This window comes from Gorilla gorilla, chromosome 7 (genome assembly GCF_029281585.2).
Source record: "Gorilla gorilla gorilla isolate KB3781 chromosome 7, NHGRI_mGorGor1-v2.1_pri, whole genome shotgun sequence".
Classification (NCBI taxonomy): Eukaryota; Metazoa; Chordata; class Mammalia; order Primates; family Hominidae; genus Gorilla; species Gorilla gorilla.
In genome coordinates, this window is record NC_073231.2 from 71,526,606 (window position 1) to 71,544,811 (window position 18,206).

General features: G+C 36.6%; 1 long non-coding RNA gene across 1 annotated transcript in view; it reads right to left on the reverse strand.

The window, feature by feature from the left end:
• The window catches only part of LOC129524112 (uncharacterized), a 182,765-nt gene that overhangs the window by 14,954 nt on the left and 149,605 nt on the right, over positions 1–18,206 (reverse strand). The window contains exon 6 of the long non-coding RNA XR_008667766.2: positions 16,212–16,375. This is a non-coding gene — a long non-coding RNA (uncharacterized lncRNA). The remainder of the gene's footprint in view (positions 1–16,211; positions 16,376–18,206) is intronic.

Sequence of the window (18,206 nt, forward strand, 5' to 3'; positions counted from 1 at the left end):
TGTATTCCATGTTAAGGAAAATATGGTGAGATAAACCAAATACGTCAAGCAGGAAACCAGGGAATCCCAGAAGTGGAGGAATGTTGCCAGATAGTTCAGAAGTGGTCCTTCCAACGATGGAGAGATAATGATGACCAATCCATCATTGCATTACTTCTTAAATTTTTGTTTTCTTTTATTTATGCCTTGAAGCAAGGAAGGTAAAATGGTAAAACAAGAATGGCAAATAGATCCCTTCTTCCACAAAACTGGTCACTTGCTTTGAGCAGTAACTTTGAAGGACTGGGAAAATATGGAGCCAAAAAAAAAAAAAGTGCCAGGATTCCAACATGGCTTGGGAAAGTTGATGTGGCCTGACCGGTGTGGGACATGATACATGAGGATGCATGTACTCCAGGTGAGGCAATCAATGCAGTTAACATCCAAATCCTTCAGAAAAGCCAGTCACCCGGGGTGGGGGCTTTCTTTTAGGATCCCAAACCAGCAAGGGGCTTATGACCTCACTAGGAGCCTGACGCTTCCCACTCCCGCAGCTTCCCAGACCACTCGGGTTAGAGCAGGCATAGTGGTGAGATGGCTGAAGAAGACTTAACAAGGACCATTACTAGGAAGAGAAGAGAGACACAGCTAAAAAAAAAAAAAAAAAAAAAAACGGCCAGAAAGGGGAAATGCGGGTAGAGAAACCCAGTATTGTTATTTAGTTTGTGGGAAATTATTATGTTTTCCTCTCACATCTTTATTGACTGAAATCAGGGGAGGTAGAAAAGTTGGTTGTCACCGTACAAAGAGTTAATCTGTGTGTGTAAACACGAAAGAGTAGGAGAGAGAGTGTGAAAGAGACCTCTGTGAATGGGAGCCCTCCCCTTGACAGTGATGGGAAGCCCCAGCCAGCTCCCTGGGTTCTCTCTGAGGCCTTTGGGCATGGACGGGAACCATACTGCTGGCTTTCATCGGCCTCCAGCTTAGAGACAGCAAACTGTAAGACCTCAGCTGCCATAATCGTGTGAGCCAGCCAATCTTTACAATACATCTCTTTCTATATGTGTATATCTGTATCTACATCCACTGATTCTACTTCTCTGGAGAACTCTGACTAGTACAATAATATCTGCCAAATCAATTTAAATTCTCATCCATTCATGCATTGTTCTTTTTTTCTTTTTTAGTGATGACATTATTAACCTTCCTGCCTCTCACAAAGGGCTATTTTTGGCTATTAGGGGCTAAAGAAATGAATGAACACATCCACAGCCTGCTGGAAGGCGGGAGCATGACGGAGCAAAGATGAGACACTTCATCTAGAGCCCTTGGAATCTCTTTCTCATCCCTGCCTCTACTCTACCTCAACTTCTGCCTGTAAGACAAATGTAAATGGCACTTGGACTTCTCTAGGTGAGGAAGGACATAAGCTGTGTTTTGTATTTCAGATATACTGACTTTGAAACAATTAAATAGATGCAGAAAAATCTCCACCTTTTTTTCCTCCAAAATAGCAATTCTCCCATTTATATATTATAAAAGAGTAAGTGGACACAGTAGATATAATATAGTATGTTATGCATTTATGATACAATTTTTCATGGCCTTTCACAAAATATTAATCACCACTCATAAAGAGCAATGCCAGGTAAGCATCAATTTTCTTTCAGTCTTTCGGCATTTTAACTATGCTTTCTGGGAACTTCTTCATGCCCTCAGGGATCACAGGTGATAAATAAATAGATATATTAATTTTAAAAATTGATCTTCTGGAACAGGATTGTGCTCTGAGCTGCTTGCCTTCAAAAATAGCCTTCTCTATAAATTATAGAGTTTTAATCTACTTTTCAACCCTTATAACTCATCTGCTTTTTTTCTTAGATAACTCTATTCTGCATGGCAACCAATGAGTTTTCATCTGAAAGCAAAATTTTTTCCCTGTAACATGACTTTCAAAAAGCAACTAAAATTCACATTTTGTTAGCCTTGGCTATAAATATAATTATGTTTCCATTATCAAAATGAAAATGGTGAAAAATATTTTTCAAAAGGTCAGTGTTTCCACACGGACTCACAATTACAATTTACTGATTTAGTACACATATTGTATCTCTAACTTACTACACACGTGTAGTGTGTGGAATCTGGGGTACGGTAAAGTAGGAAGCCCCAGGAATCTGTCTCCCCACCTAGACAGCAACTGCACTGGCATAATCTGTTGGACGTAACTATTTTGGAACTCCTGAGTCTCTGGACGGCTTGCAAATTCCAGGGGAAGGCTTGGACAGTAAAGTGCAGTTAATTGCAGTCAATTTCAGCTCTTAGCCCAGAAGCAGCTACACAGTCTCTATCCCAGCCCCATGGCTGGAAGCCGGCCACATGTTCCTGGAGCACCCTAAACACAGTGTGCAGTAATCAAGGTGGGATAATTGACCACGTTCTCCAAATATCAAGAATTTTTTTTAATCTAATCACTGATTGGGGCTTCTGATTACAGCGGTGCAGACAAAGAAGATGAGCTATTTTTGTACTTCCTCTCATTGTTGGAAGCCCCTTCCTTTCCAGTGGAAGTGACTGTCTGGGTATTTAAAGGTTGAACACTCCTTTACTTCTTTGTCATTCTTATTTTCCCCCTTTTGGGAGTCAGACATGAAACACAAAAATATTCGAAAGCAACTATATTTATAGGAGAAATTAGAAAGTCACTGTGCAGGCTGGGCAAGGTGGCTCACTCCTGTAATCCCAGCACTTTGGATGGCAGAGGTGTGTGGATTAATTAAGGCCAGAAGTTCAAGACCAGCTGGCTTATCATGGTGAGACCTTATCTCTACAAAAATAAAAAAGCAAAAATTAGCCAGGCATGGTGACACACACCTGTGGTCTTAGCTACTCAAGAGGTTGAGGTGAGAGGATTGTTTGAGCCTGGAAAGTGGAGGTTGCAGTGAGCAGAGATCCCACCACTGTACTCCAGCCTGGGTGACAGGACAAAATACAATTAAAAAAAAAAAAAAAAAGACACTGTGCAAAGCACTACCTCAGAAATAACTTAAGAAGACCTGAAGTTTACTCTTCAGGCTGATCCTTGGCACAGAGACAGCCCATAGCAATTCAAAACATTTTTTTTTTAAATAGCAAGATACACACACACACAAAACAAAGGGGAAAGGGGATAATTTGATTTCCAGAGTTACCTCATTATTATATTCAAATGTCCAGTTTTTAGCCAAAAAAAATCACAAGACATATTGAAAAACGTGAAAGTATAACCTATTAACAAAAACAACAGAAACTGACACTAAGTAGGACCAGATGGTGAACATGCTAACAAGACTTTGAAACAACTGACAAAGATACTCAGGCATGGAGAATGTCAAGAAAATGATACATGAATAAAATAGAAATAACAAAAATTGATAGAAAAAAACTAAAAATAAACCAAAAGAAATTCTAAAGCTAAAAAGTATTAAAATAAAAATTCACAAGGATTCAAAGATAGGTTTGAGCAGACAGAAGAAAGGATTGGCAAACTTTAAAGATAGGGCAATGGAAACTGTTGAGGCCAAGGAACAGAAAGAAAATGGATTAAAGAAAAGTGAACAGAGCCTAAGGAGCCTGTGGGATGCCTCAAGCAGGCAACATACTCATTGTAGAAGTTCCAGAAGGAGAAGAGAGGAAGAAAGGGGCAGAGAGATAATTATGGTCTTCCTGCTTTGTACATAAAATACAGTGGTTCCCTTTTTTCATTGTTGAAACTGCCAAAAAAAAATGGCATTTTGATTTTTTCCTGATTTCCCTTTAGTTGCCAACAACTTTAACATGTTGCAAATGTTTCACTCAGTTGTATATTTCACAGAGAGTAATCAAGGCTTCTATAACCCCTATCCCTGTCCCTGCCCCCAATGTTATTGCTTTGGGCATAAGGAAGAATAAACTACTTCAAAGTGACAATGTTTTAAATTGCCCAATTATTGCCCATCATCTAGAGCAGATATTTTGATACATATGGCCATCACTAAGTTATACAAGATACAGCTGAGGTTTCCTTTCAAGGCTACTGAGAGGTTCTGCCCATATGTTTTGCAAGTTGAGTGACTCAGTGTTCAATTCTCAGTATTATAATATGGTCCCACAGCCTTTAATATATTATTTGTAGTAAAATCTCATTTTTTACATTTGATCTTTTTAAGTAGCTGTGTGTGAATTTAAATTCTCATTACTTATGTTTAAGAAATGATTTATTAAGGTCACCAAACATTTGTAATGATATACATGAGGTAATTTTACACTTACTATGCTGTGAAGATTTATGATCATAGTTTATTTTACAGGAACATTGGTAGCTCTAACTATTAATTTGTTTGATACTTAATTTGTTATACATCCCTTTCATTCATACATAAGATTTACTGATTTATTAGTTATGCCACATAATTCAGGCATTTTTAAATGTAGGGGAGTTGGACAAACTAATTCTTGGGCAGTCTTAGTGGCCTTTGTAGTTTCTCAGATCTTCAGGTCTTTAAGAATAGGTGGTTATTTATTTTTGGAAAATGCCCTACATGAGTTTGCTAAAGGTTATGCAATAGTTTCCTGAAACATTTTTTGAATTGACCTCTCTTGCATTTTCCTTTTCTTGACATGTTATCTATGGCCATTATAACAAGAAGTGTGTAGATTCCCAAAGTATCCTGAAGATATAGAACTAAATCTGAATATGAAAGGAAGAAGATGGTTTTCTGAACTCACTTTCTGTTCTTGGCATCTCTGACTTACAAATTGACAGAGGGAAATTTGAGACTGTACTATTATTCTAGATAGTTAAATTCAAAGTACCTTCTTTAGTTGAGAAAGAATATCACAAGCTCTTTTCAATACCTTACCATAGAGAAATTAATAGTGAAATTTGTATTTTGTTACTCATAATCAATACTTGCCATTACAAGTATTTGTTAAAGTAAGTATAGCTGCCGTAAACCTGCAGCCATTTCCCAGTAACAACCGCATATTATGGAGGATACAATACAAATTTCTGTCCACTCCTCTGGCCACCACATATTTAAATGCATTTTTTCGTACATGTAAAACACATGCATTTTCTCCCCAAGAGACAGTCCAACAATAAAGTGGGTGTGACAGCTCAAAGTGGGTATGACAAAATTCTCTCCATCAGCATGTCATCTTTTTGGTCCACCTGCTTACAAAATTAAAAACAAGCTATCTGCCTCCTGCATGTATATACCAAGTATACAATGGTGGGGCATGATTACGATAATCACAAGAAAAACGGCAACTGACGAAAGGGAAGCTTGGGGTCCATGCTGCAGTCACTGATCTACGGCAATGATGAAAACCTGATGGCCAAGTTGTAGAAAGCACCCTTTTCCCAGAAGGATGTGGAAAGACCCTCAATTAGACTCCAGCCCTTCTATTTGGGGAGATTCCCTTGTGTGACATCCTTTGACTCTGGCTTGACCCTCTGTGGGGGCCCTCCCTTTGACATCATCTCCCAGGGCCACATCTGATGGGGTTTGGGGGATCTTGTCCTTAGTGGAGGGTAAGCAGCTTTTAGCACCTTTTATTCTGCTGGGAAAATTTAAGGACCTACAGGCAGTCTTGATACCCACAGAATTTTTTAGTAAGCAATAAAAAGAAGGAATAGACTTCTGATTCATTTGTTTCCTGTCAATTTGATGTGCCTGCACTCACCTAAAGTTATTTCCTAGGAATTGTCCTCAAGCCCACATTTGCTCATTATTTCTCCATCCCCATGCATTTTTTTCTTTCAATTGAATTTTGGCTACCATCATGCCATCTGAAGCAACAACACTTAGTTGAGAATGAATCGGCTTAAATCTGGTCTCTGTTCTAGAATTGTGTCCCCATTTTAACCAATTAATCCCTGCAGAGGCTTTTTTGTTCAAGTCTTTTTCAATATTACCTCTTATGTTTGCAGCCCCAAAACAGTAAACTTTTCCAACTCTGCATGGCCCAAATCTCTGTGTTCTCGTTTATCCTTTGCCTCCAATCATAAAGGAGTCAGGTCTTGTCTGAGTAATTAGCTGTCTCTCCTAGACTAAAAAAGGACTTAAAAGCATCAACCTAGATTGAAAAATATACTTTTAAAAGGAGTTTTCATTTCCCCAATGATCAACAGTCATTACTTGACATGAAATTTTTCATATTATATTTTATGAATCTGTGAATGTTTTATACATCAGCCTAATTAAAGAAGGCTCCCCTTAGATTTAATCCAAAGGCAAGGAATAATTAAAGCATTTTCATTTATATTATAGTATATGTATACGGGGAAAAGTAATAGATATTCATATTTAATATTCATCTTTATTAAAATTATCCTAATTATGCACATGAAGTTGTCTGGGTCAGAGACAGATTTCTTAGTAAAATCTCACAGTAAACAATAAGTATGTGGGTCCTCTTGCCCTAGTCATGTCTCCTGGGGTGCCATAAGAGCCAGGTCAAGTGTTCTGCACAAGTAGCCGGGCCCCCCTTAGAAGTATAATGTGCTGGAGTCAAACTCCAACCTTTTGAAGGGAAATAAAACCTCTGGAGGAGCCAGATTGTCCCATGCATTGGGCCCTTTACCACCTAGACATGTTTCCAAGTTTCCAAGCCTCTTTCCTCCTTGAATTGTAAATACAGTCATCCCTCAGTATCCATGGGAGTGTCCAGGGACCCCTCAGATATCAAACTGCATGGACACTCAAGTTCCTTATATAAAATTGTGGAGTATTGGCATATAACTTATTCACATCCTCCAGTATACTTTAAATCATCTCCAAATTACTTATAATACCTAAAACAATATAAATGCTGTATAGATACTGTTTATACTATATTGTTTAGAGAATAATTACAAGATAAAGGATCTCTACATGTTCAGTACAGATGTAACTATCTTCTTTTTTCTTTCAAATATTTTCAAGCCCCAGCTGGTTGACTTCCATGGATGTGGAACCCACAGACATGGAGGGATGACTGTACCTAAAAGGAGAAGGTTCTTCTGTCCCACGGACCTTAGGGCTTAACCTGAGGACCTAGTCTGGGCTGGAATATTTGCGCTTCTTAGGAAGATCTGAGAAGTTTTATTATGCTCTAGGAAAAAAGCAATTGACAGGACAAATGTCTCTAGACCTAATCCTTTTAATATGTCTAGAGTCCAGGAGGTTGGGGCTTCTAACGGGAGCATTGAGAAACCCACAAAAGTTTTACTCCATTCTTGTTGTAAGACCCAATGTCTGGAGACCAAAGGATAGCTTTTGAGGGAGCCTCATTCTGTAGGGGCCTTTTCAGGTATAGCATGTTTGCCTGAAGACCTTCAATATGAACCTAGACCAATTTTAATTAAAAAATAAAAACTGCTTCCAAACCCTGCTCTCTGTCAACAACCACTGTTCCTTATTTCTCTCTGGATTGTAAGCGTCCCTAAAGACAAATGTTCCTACAACTTTTTCAGTATTTCCGATTGCTTCTGTGGGGGAATACCCAGATATAGCCCACATGTGAAAAAGCAAGGTGTGGAATAGTGGGCCTGGTACACTACCATAGGGGAAGAGTGATAAAAACAGCATAAATAATTGCTTATTAAGACGGAATTTTATATATAGACGTATGTGCACTCCATGGATGGAAGCTACATTTCTCTGAATTTTTAATAGTTTTGATTTTAAAACTTCTAAACAATTTACATAATTAAAAAATAAAAATAAAAGAATCCCTACAAATATACAACAAAATTAAATAGTTAAAACTGATCATATATCATGTTGATGGCTAAAACACACAAAGAAGAGACATTTAAAGTCCAAAGAAATTGTGAAGTGTATTCAGTAATCATATTCAGTAAGAATATGGCATAGTTTTCTGAAACCGTAGTAAAACAATCATAATTTCTTTTAAAGACATTAGAAGCCAGAATTTTTTGCTAAAGAAAAAAAGAGGCAAACTATGAAAATAAAGTATTAACTGAAAACATTGCTGTCTTAAATTTGAATTGGAAATATCAGTCTAAACTTACAATTAATGTTTCTCTTTGCCTAACCCAAGGTTATGACAATTTTCTTCTATTATTTTTACCTAAAAGGTTGGTAGTTATGCTTATCACAAGTAGGTCTGCAATCAAACTGCAGTTGATTTTGGTGTAGGTTATAAAGAAGAAAATTCAGTTTTTTCATTTTCTCCCCTGTGTTCTGAAGTTAAATTGTTTTCCTAATGCAGTATATGTTTTATTTTGTTGGATTTTCATTGTTATACTTTTAAGAAATTTTGGATTTCTATTTCCTAACAATGTTAAAATATTAAAACACTTTTATTTGACTTAACCCCCTTAATTTAAATAATTATTTTATGTGTTCTACTTTTACATATATTTGTATTACATGTAATGAAGTTACCCTTTCTGTTCCTCTTTCTATATGCATTTCTGTGTTCAAATCTGCAATCATTTATCTCTCACTTGAAGCACTCACTGTAATAACTTTTATAACTATCTTAGTGTACCATCCTTTCAATTTATTTTTTGAAAACATCTTTATGTCTTATTAATATTTTAATTTTCCCATGATTTAAATGTAGATTCTATTCTTCCAGCTTATGAATGATGTCATTTCATCGTCTGGCTTCCCATCATTTTCACTGAGAAGTTAGCTTTAGATTTAGTTTTGCTCTTCTGAAGGTAATATGTCTTTTGTTAATCTATTCGTAGGGTTTTCTCTTTGCCTTTCAGCATTTCGTTATAACTATTTCCTTTATATTTATTCTGCTTGGCAGTAGCAGAGCTTCTTAACTCTGTGGGTGAATCATTTTCATCAGTTCAGCAAAATTTTTAGCCATTATCTCTGCTCTTTTGCATGTTTTTTTCTGGAGTCTCTTTCTGAAACCCTAATTACACAATATGACATTTTCCCCACATATTCCTTATTCTATTTCCTGTATATTTTTTCTTTCTCTACATGTCTCTGTTGAATATTTTCTACATGTCTTCTACTTTGCAAGTGACATATTCTTGTGTCTAATCTCCTAAATCCACTTATTGAGTTCATAATTAAAGTAAATATATTTTTAAATTCTGGAATTTTCATTTAAAATTTTTACAAATTCTAATTCTCTTTTCATACATTTTCTCCACCTTCCTATTTTTTGTAGATATTAATGATAGTTATTTAAAGTCCTTGTTGCTAGCCCCATATCTGAATTAGGTGCAGATATGTTTCTATCTTCTGTGTTTTCTTTTTTTTTGGCTTTTTAATACAATTCATATTATTTATGTGTCTAGGAATTGATAGGCTGCCAGATATATGTATAAGCAAGGTTCAATGTAGTATCTTCTTCCACAAATGCTCAGCCTTTACTTTATTAGCCAGACACAGTGGTGAGGAATCACCTGATCCAATCCTGGGCCGAGATGAATCTGGCACTTACTAATTCGGGAAGTTTCCATCTACTGTGGTGCTTTCCTATAAATATTGTGAAGCAATCCTGACTTCGAAATGAGATAATGGTGTTAGCAGCACTGTCCTTCTCCTAAATAGGTCTCCTAATAGGTGACAAAATATATTTGTGATCCAGTTGAGAAAATTTGAACACGGATGGAATATTAGATAACATTAAGAAATTATTGTTTAACTTTTAGTTATAACTATAGTAATGTTATGTTTTTAAAAAGTATTTTCTCTTAGAGGTACACACTGAGGTATTTGCAGATTAAATTGAAGTCATGTTAAAAAAATTGAAAGAAAAAATTAGGAAGTCAGAGCTGTAAGAGAGAAAAAGTACAGTTGACCCTTAAACAACACGAGTTTGAGTTATGTGCGTCCACTTATACCCAGATTTTCTTCTGCCTCTGCCTCCCTTGAGACAGCAAAACCAACCCCTCCACATCCTTCTCTGCCTACTCAACGTGAATATGATGAGTATGAAGACCTTTATGATGATCCACTTTCATTTAGTGAATAGTAAAGATATTTTCTCTTCATTATGATTCTCTTAAAAACATTTCCTTTTCTCTAGTTTACTGTATTGTAAGAATACTCTGTTGTACATATAACATACAGAATGTGTATTAATTGACTGCTTATGTTATTGGTAGGGCATCCAGTAAACAGTAGGTTATTTAGAGTTAAGTTTTGGGGGTGAGTCAAAAGTTATGCTTGGATTTTCTACTGCTCAGAGTCAACACATTGTTGCTGACCTAACTCCTACATTGTTCAAGGGTCAACAGTAATATCTTTTACTCACCCATCACAAGGTTTATGGATGAGGCATCTATAACAAAAGACAGATTAGTAATGGAAAAGCATACACGTTTGTTTAATGTAAGTCTTAGGTGACTTCAAAAATGAAGAACAGGGAAACCTGTGTATCTTCACGCCGAGTTTTTTGAGTGGACAGTCATGAAGAAGCATGATTGGACAAAGAGGGTATGACTTAATGGTAATAAACTGCAGGGAACCTAACAAGGGTTTGTTCAGATTCTTCTGTATGTCTCTGAGTCTTTGAGAATAAGAACGTTTCTTTTCTCCAGGCATAATAGAGAGGGCACCTCTGGAATGAAAGTTTTATGACCTACTTCAGAGGAAGGTCAGAGAATTCTTTTATGACCTGCTTCAGGGAAGAAGGGTGAAGAGAAGATGAGAGTGACCCTCCAGGTCTGCTGCTCCCTAAATGCCACGGTGCCATATTTTTGGGTAGCATGTCCTGAGCTCCATCAGTTTATAGAGGAAACACAATTATCCATATGTATTTGAACACATATGGATAATAATATGTTCATCATTATAGAGGATGAGTTTTAAGGACATGTGGTTTTATTATACTGTTCTCAGATCTTTTGTGTACAACTTGAAATTTTCACAGTAAAATGTTAAAAGGCATTTTCATTTGATTTACATTCAGTCCTATTCATTTCAACACAATTATTCCATATGGAGTCTAAGTCTTTCTCCTTTCCACCAAACCCCAGTGCCATCCTCAGTTTTATCCCAGTGGCTCTAAATTCAGAGTATGTATTGGGATGAGTTGAAAGTGAAAAAGGTAGTGATGCATTCTCCCACTATGAGGAGGAAATTCCGTTTCCTTTCACTGCTCTTTTTGGTGGAGCAGAGAGGCAGATTAAGCAATAGATACCTTCCCTCTTAGACGGCCAGTAGTTGTCAGGCTATTTCATTTTCTGTTGGTTCTATTGGAAGCACACCTTGATTGTAGTTGGAAAGATCATGATCTCCCTATCCTATCTACAGGAAAGGAGGAATGGAAGAACACAAAATACTGGTAGAAAATACATGATGAAAACACAACCATAAATGCTAACATATTAATAATTACATTAAATATTAATGGACTATATATTCTAATTAGAAAACAATTGTAAAATCTGTACATTTAAAAAATACATATTTCTGAGTCATTCCCTCAGTTCTCCACCAGATCAGGAATTTTGCCCTTATATGTTTATGATGTACCTGTAGCACAAAACACTCACTTTCAGCATTCTAACAGAAAGCTTTCTCTATCTCTGGCTTATAGAAGACCATTATGAACTTGCTTGTAGAGATTTAAGTGCAAATGAAGGTAATTTTATTTTGTAGAAAATTTTTACAGTATCTCTAAATTGAAATTTTTTAAAAAATCACATGAATAATATATACAAGGATGATATGATTATATGTTTTCATTCTTCATTAATGGGGAAAGTATAAATGCCTTTGAGCTTTTTTTAACCTTTCATGTTGCAGGTTGCTAATAAAGCTTGATGTTTTCAGAGGGTGAATAGCAGGCATTTAATACTGTTTACTAAGATTTAAAAGCTGCCAAATGATGTTTAACCAGCACTTATTTCTTCATTCAACTCAATATCAACCTAATAAAATAACACACAGGCAGATAAATCATAAGCTACAAGAATGTAGGTGCAGGCATACTTTGAAGATATTGAGAGTTTGGTTCCAGGCTACTGCAGTAAAAGCAAATATCACAATAAAGGAAGTCACATTATATTTTTGGCTTCCCAGTACATATAAAAGTTATGCTTATGCTATGCTGTAGTCTATTAAGGGTGCAATATCATTATGTCTAAAAGGGCAATGTACCTTACTTAAAGAATACCTTATTTCCAAAAAAATGCTAATAATCATCTGAAACTTCACTAAGTCATAATCTTTTTTCTGGTGGAGGGTCTTGTCTTGATGTTGAAAGTTGCTGACTGATCAGGGTTTGGTTGCTGAAGGTTGTGGTGGCTTTGGCAATTTCTTAAAGTAAGAAAACAATAAAATTTGTTGCATTGATTGACTTTTCTCATGAAAAACTCCCCTATAGGATGCAGTGCTATTCGATAGCATTTTACCCACAGAATTTCTTTCAAAATTGAAGTCAGTTCTCTCAAACTCTGCTGCTGCTTTATCAACTAAGTTTATGGAATAGTCTAAATCATTTGTTGTCATTTCAACAACGTTCACAGCATCTTCATCAGAAGTAGATTTCATCTCAAGAAACCACATTCTGTGCTCATGCATAAAAAGCAACTCCTCATCTTTTAAAGTGTTATCCTGAAATTACTCGTGTTTTCACTCGTGTTTTCAGGCTCCACTTCTAATTCACTTCACTTGCCATTTCCATCACATTTGCACTTACTTTTTCCATTGAAGTCTTGAACCCCTCACAGACATCCATGAAGGGTGAATCAACTTCTCTAAACCCCTGTTAATGTTGATATTTTGACCTTCTTTCATCATTATCTATGGCAGCCATTGCATTGCAAAATGAATTTCTTAAATAATAAGACTCGAAAGTAAAAAATACTCCTTGATCAATGGGCTGCAGGATAGAAGTTGTGTTACCAGGCATGAAAACAACATTAATCTCCTTGTATATCTCCATTAGACCTCTTGAGTGACTAGGTGCACTGTCAATGAGCAGTAATATTTTGAAAGAAATATTTTTCTAAGAAGTTGGTCTCAACAGTGGGCTTAAAATATTCAGTAAACCATGCTGTAACAGATCTGCCGTCATCCTGGCTTTGTTTTTCCATTTAGGGAGCACAGGAAGAGTAGATTTAGCATAATTCTCAAGGGTCCCAGTATTTTTAGTATGGTAAATGAGCATTAGTTTCAGTGTAAAGTCACCATCTGCATTATCCCTTATCAGGAGAGTCAGCCTGTTCTTTGGAATTTTGAAGCCAAGCATTGACTTCTTTCTAGTTATGAAAGTCCTAGAGAGCATATTCTTCCAATAGAAGGCTGTTTAACTACACTGAAACTTTGTTGTTTAGTGTAGCCACCTTCATCAATTATCTTAGCTAGATCTTCTGGGTAACTTGCTGCAGCTTCCGCACCAGCACTTGCTGCTTCCCCTAGCACTTTTAGGTTATGGAGATGGCTTATTTCCTTAAACCTCTGCTCCTTTCAATCTTTTCTTCTGAAGCTTCCTTACCTCTCAGTTTTCATAGATTTGAAAACAGTGCCTTGTTCTGGCTTTGGCTTAAGGGAATGTTGTGGCTGGTTTGATATTCTACCTAGACCATGAAAATGTTTTCCACATCAGCGATGAGGATGTTTTGCTTTTTTATAATACACTTGTTTACTGGAGTAACACTTTTAATCTTTTTAAAGATATTTTCCTTTGCACTGAAAACTTGGCTGTTGACTGTAAGAGGGAGGCCTAGCTTCTGGCTTATCTCTGCTTTCAACATGCCTTCCTCATTAAGCTTAATTACTTCTTCCTTTTGATTCAAAGTGAGAGTCTTGCGATTCTCTTCTCACTTGAACACTTAGAGGCCATTGTAGGGTTACTAATCAACCTAAATTCAATACTGTGTGTCTCAGAGAATAGGCAGTACAGAGGAGAGGGAGAGAGACAGGAGAACGGCCAGCTGATGGAGCAATCAGAACATGCACTACATTTATCTATGAAGTCTTCTGTCTTACACGGGTGCAGTTTGTGTCGCCTCAAAACAATCACAACACTAACAACAAAGATCACTGGTTACAGATCATCATAACAGTTATCATAATAATGAAAATTTCAAAATACTGTGAGAATTACCAAAATGTGACACAGAGACATGAAGTGCCTCCCTGCTGTTGATAAAATGTTGCTGATAGACTTGCTCCATGCAGGGTTATCACAGACCTTCCATTTGTAAAGAAAAAAAAAATATTTGCAAAGTGAATAAAGCCAAGTGACTGTATCTAAATGCTTTAAAGAGAAACCCATTGATATGTAATTAAGTTATTCTGATTATTCTTGGCATTAATAGTCAATTCAAGGTTCATACAATTACCTGTTCATAGATTTCCTTTCAGTGGTGCTAAAATTAACTCATTTATCATGCTTCATTTTATATTTAGTTCCTATGGGACATACAAAAATGATTTTTTTTCAATAAGATTTAATTCCAAGTAACTATTTCCCATTAGAAAACTCTATGAGGAGCTTGTACAGGAATATATCTCATAGTCACCAAAAAGGACATTTTTTAACTTTGTTGAGACCAAGTAAATGATGTTTTCCATTTATCAGTAATATCACTTTTTACCCTGCCTTCAAGCTTTTTCTTGTGTTACAAAAATTCTATTTCTAATAGCATGTATTAACATGTCTGCTAGCTCAGAGGCCTTTTCTATTTCTTCCAGTTATTGGTTTTGATGGTTACAAATAATCAACATCAATGTTTTGAAAGAAGACAAAATAATAAAACACCACCAAAAATCCCACATACGTCTGAATATACATTATGCAAAAAAATTACATTTACTTTTCAAAGGAGTTAGAATAATATCAATACTTCTTTTTCATCTAAATGTATGTCTGAATGCCCACACGTAAACTCGAAATATTCATTGAAAAGATCAGTGAATTCTTCAGAATTGTGGCCATAGCATTAAAATCTTTGGAAAAATAAATATGCTTTTACAGGTTTTTAAAAAAACCAATGTCATCTAAATTATCAATTATCTTTGGTATATACCATCCTGCCGAAATAGTTAGAAAAGCTACAGTAATTAATATATGTGATTTCTTTTTTTTTCACATGGGGCATATCAAAAAAGTTCCAGTAAAGGGAAGAGTACATGTGTTTTATAGGGGGAATATTGCAAATTCCCTATTTTTGCATTAAGTGATATTTTTATTGAGTCCTTGATAATGTAGATTTTTTGGAATGACAGTAGAAATTTCATTCTGAGTTGCAAGGAATGGACTGATTGAATAATCTTATATGTGTGAGGGGCCATAATAATGGCTTATCACATATAGTTTGCCTTGCCTTGGGAAGTGATCCTGAAGTTTAAATCAAAAAGAAAAGTAACCCTAAGGATTATGAAAACAAAGAGATATTTAGTGAATTTGAGGCTCTATAATGTTTCACAGAAGCCCAATAGGAGTATGATAGCAGATACTCAAAACAGAATCGATCGGGTAATAATCATGCTGTTCTGTTGGCTTTGCTCCAAGAATATTTATGCATGTAAGGAAAAATGCAGAGAGGAGTTACTTTATTCTGTGCAGAATCTTTGCCTTCATAGGTAGAATAAGCACAAATTGACAAGCTCCTGCTGACTAGTAATATAATAATGCCATGGACCATGAGAGCGAAATGAAGAGAATAAACTAGGCAGCCCTGATTTCCACACGAAAAGCGTAGAGAGTAACTCAGCATCCGGGAGGAAGGATTAGTAACAGCTCGCATAATAAGAGTCCCACGAAAATGTTAAGCTTAAACATAACTGAAAATTCAGTTGTTATTTTCATTTCTGTTCTACAAACTAAAATGAAAATCAAAGACCAAAATGATTAAGACATCAATCCAATGTCTAAGGACAAGTAGGAGAGCCATTTAAAAACTTATTTCTGCCTGTTTTCAAATACCTTGTGTGGTTTGTTTCTTTGTTTTATTTTTTAAACTTTTCAGCTTTATAAAGGCTAAAAACGAAAGAGGTGTTCATTATGCAGGACAGACTAAGGCAGGCTGCAGTCCCAAACGCCTCAGTGCCCGCAGTCTGCAACCGGAAACTCCGCCGCGTGGCCCCTGCCTAGCTCTGCCTCTCTCAGGGCTGGTACCACATTCAGGCGAAGTGGCAGCCTCTGTCTAGGGCATTGCCAGCTGCCAGCACACAGTGTCTTAATTTGTATTGTTGCTGTAACAAATTACCACAAACTTAGTGACCGAAACCAACACAAACCTATGATCTCATAGTTCTGTGGGCCAGAAGACTCACCTGGGTCTCAGCAGGCTAAGATGGAGGCAGGCGGGGCTGTGCTCCTTCTGCAGGCCCAGAGGAGACTCTGTTTCCTCACCTTTCCCAGGTACTTGCTGTCACCCACGCCAGTGGGCTGAGTGGTGGCCCCCCAAAAGGTGTACACACATCCTGATCTCCAGAACCTGTGAATATTACCAGATACGTTAAAAAATAAAAAGAAAAAGTTTATTTTATATGGAAAAATATGTGATTAAGGATTTGAGAAAAGAGACTTATGCTGAATTATCTGAGTGTGCCCTAAATCCAATAAGTGCCCCTTATAAGCATGACACAGAAATATATTTAGCAATCTCACAGAGGAGAAGGTGAGGTAAAGATGGGGGCAGAGATGGAAGTGATGGGGCATAAGACAAGGACCGCAGCAACCACCAGGAACTAGAAGAAGCAAGGAATGGAAATCCCCCTAGAGTCTTCAGAAGGAGCTATCTTGCTGATACTCATGGACTTCTGTTGCTTGGAACTGTAAGATAATACATTTCTGTTGTTTTAAGACACTACCTTTGTGGCGATTTGTTCTGGCAGCCCTGAGAAACTAACACTCTTACATGCCTTACCTCCCTGCCTTCATCCCTCATATTCAAAGCCAAAAATGGCAATCGAGTCCTTCTCGCAGTGCTTTCTCTCTCCTTTTCTTTTTCTTTTTTTATAATTTAATTTTATTTTATTTTAAGTTCCAGGATACATGTGTAGGACGTGCAGGTTTGTTACATAGATAAACGTGTGCCATAGTGGTTTGCTGCACCTATCAACCCATCACCTGGGTTTTAAGCCCTACAGGGCTATTTATCTTGATGTTCTCTTTTCTCCCTCCACCACCCCTGAAAAGGTCCCAGTGTGTGTAGTTCCCCTCCTTGTGTCTGTGTGTTCTCATTGTTCATCTCATACTTATAAGTGAGAAAATATGGTGTTTGGTTTTCTGTTCCTGAGTTAGTTTGCTGAGGATAACGGCTTCCAGCTCCATCCATGTCCCTCCAAAAGACATTATCTCATTTCTTTATAAGCTCCATAGTATTTCACGGTGTATATGTACTACATTTTCTTTATCCAGTCTATCACTGATGGGCATTTAGGTTGATTCCATTTCTTTGCTATTGTGGATAGTGCTGCAGTGAACATATGTGTGCATGTATCTTTGTAATAGAATGATTTATATTCCTTTGAGTATAAACCCAGTAATGGGACTGCTGGGTCAAATGGTATTGATTCTAGGTCTTTGAGCAATTGCCATACTGTCTCCCACAATGGTTTAACTAATGTATATACTCCCACAGTGTAAAAGCGTTCATATTTCTCCACAGCCTTGCCAGCATCTGCTGTTTCTTGAATCATTAATAATTGCCATTCTGACTCGTGTGAGATGGTATCTCATTGTGATTTTGATTTGTATTTCTCGAATGACCAGTGATGTTGAGCTTTTTTACATATGTTTGTTGGCCACATAAATGTCTTCTTTTGAGAAGTGTCTATTTATGTCCTTTGTCCACTTTTTAATTGGATAGCTTGTTTTTTTTCTTGTACATTTATTGAAGTTCCCTGTAGATTATGGATATTAGACCTTTGATGGATGGATAGATTGCAAAAATTTTCTCCCATTCTGTAGGTTGTCTGTTCACTCTGATGATAGTTTCTTTTGCCGTTCAGAAGCTCTTTAGTTTGATTAGATCCCATTTGTCAATTTTTGCTTTTATTAGAATTGCTTTTGGTGTTTTTAATCATGAAATGTTTGCCTGTGCCTATGTCCTGAATAGTAATGCTTAGATTTTCTTCTGGAGTTTCCATAGTTTTGGGTTTTATAGTTAAGTATTTAATTCATCTTGAGTTAATTTTTGTATAAGGTGTAAGAAAGGGGTCCAGTTTCAGTTTTCTGCATATGGCTAACCAGTTTTCCCAGCACCATTTATTAAGTAGGCAATCCTTTTCCAGTTGCTTGTTTTCATCAGGTTTGTCAAAAAT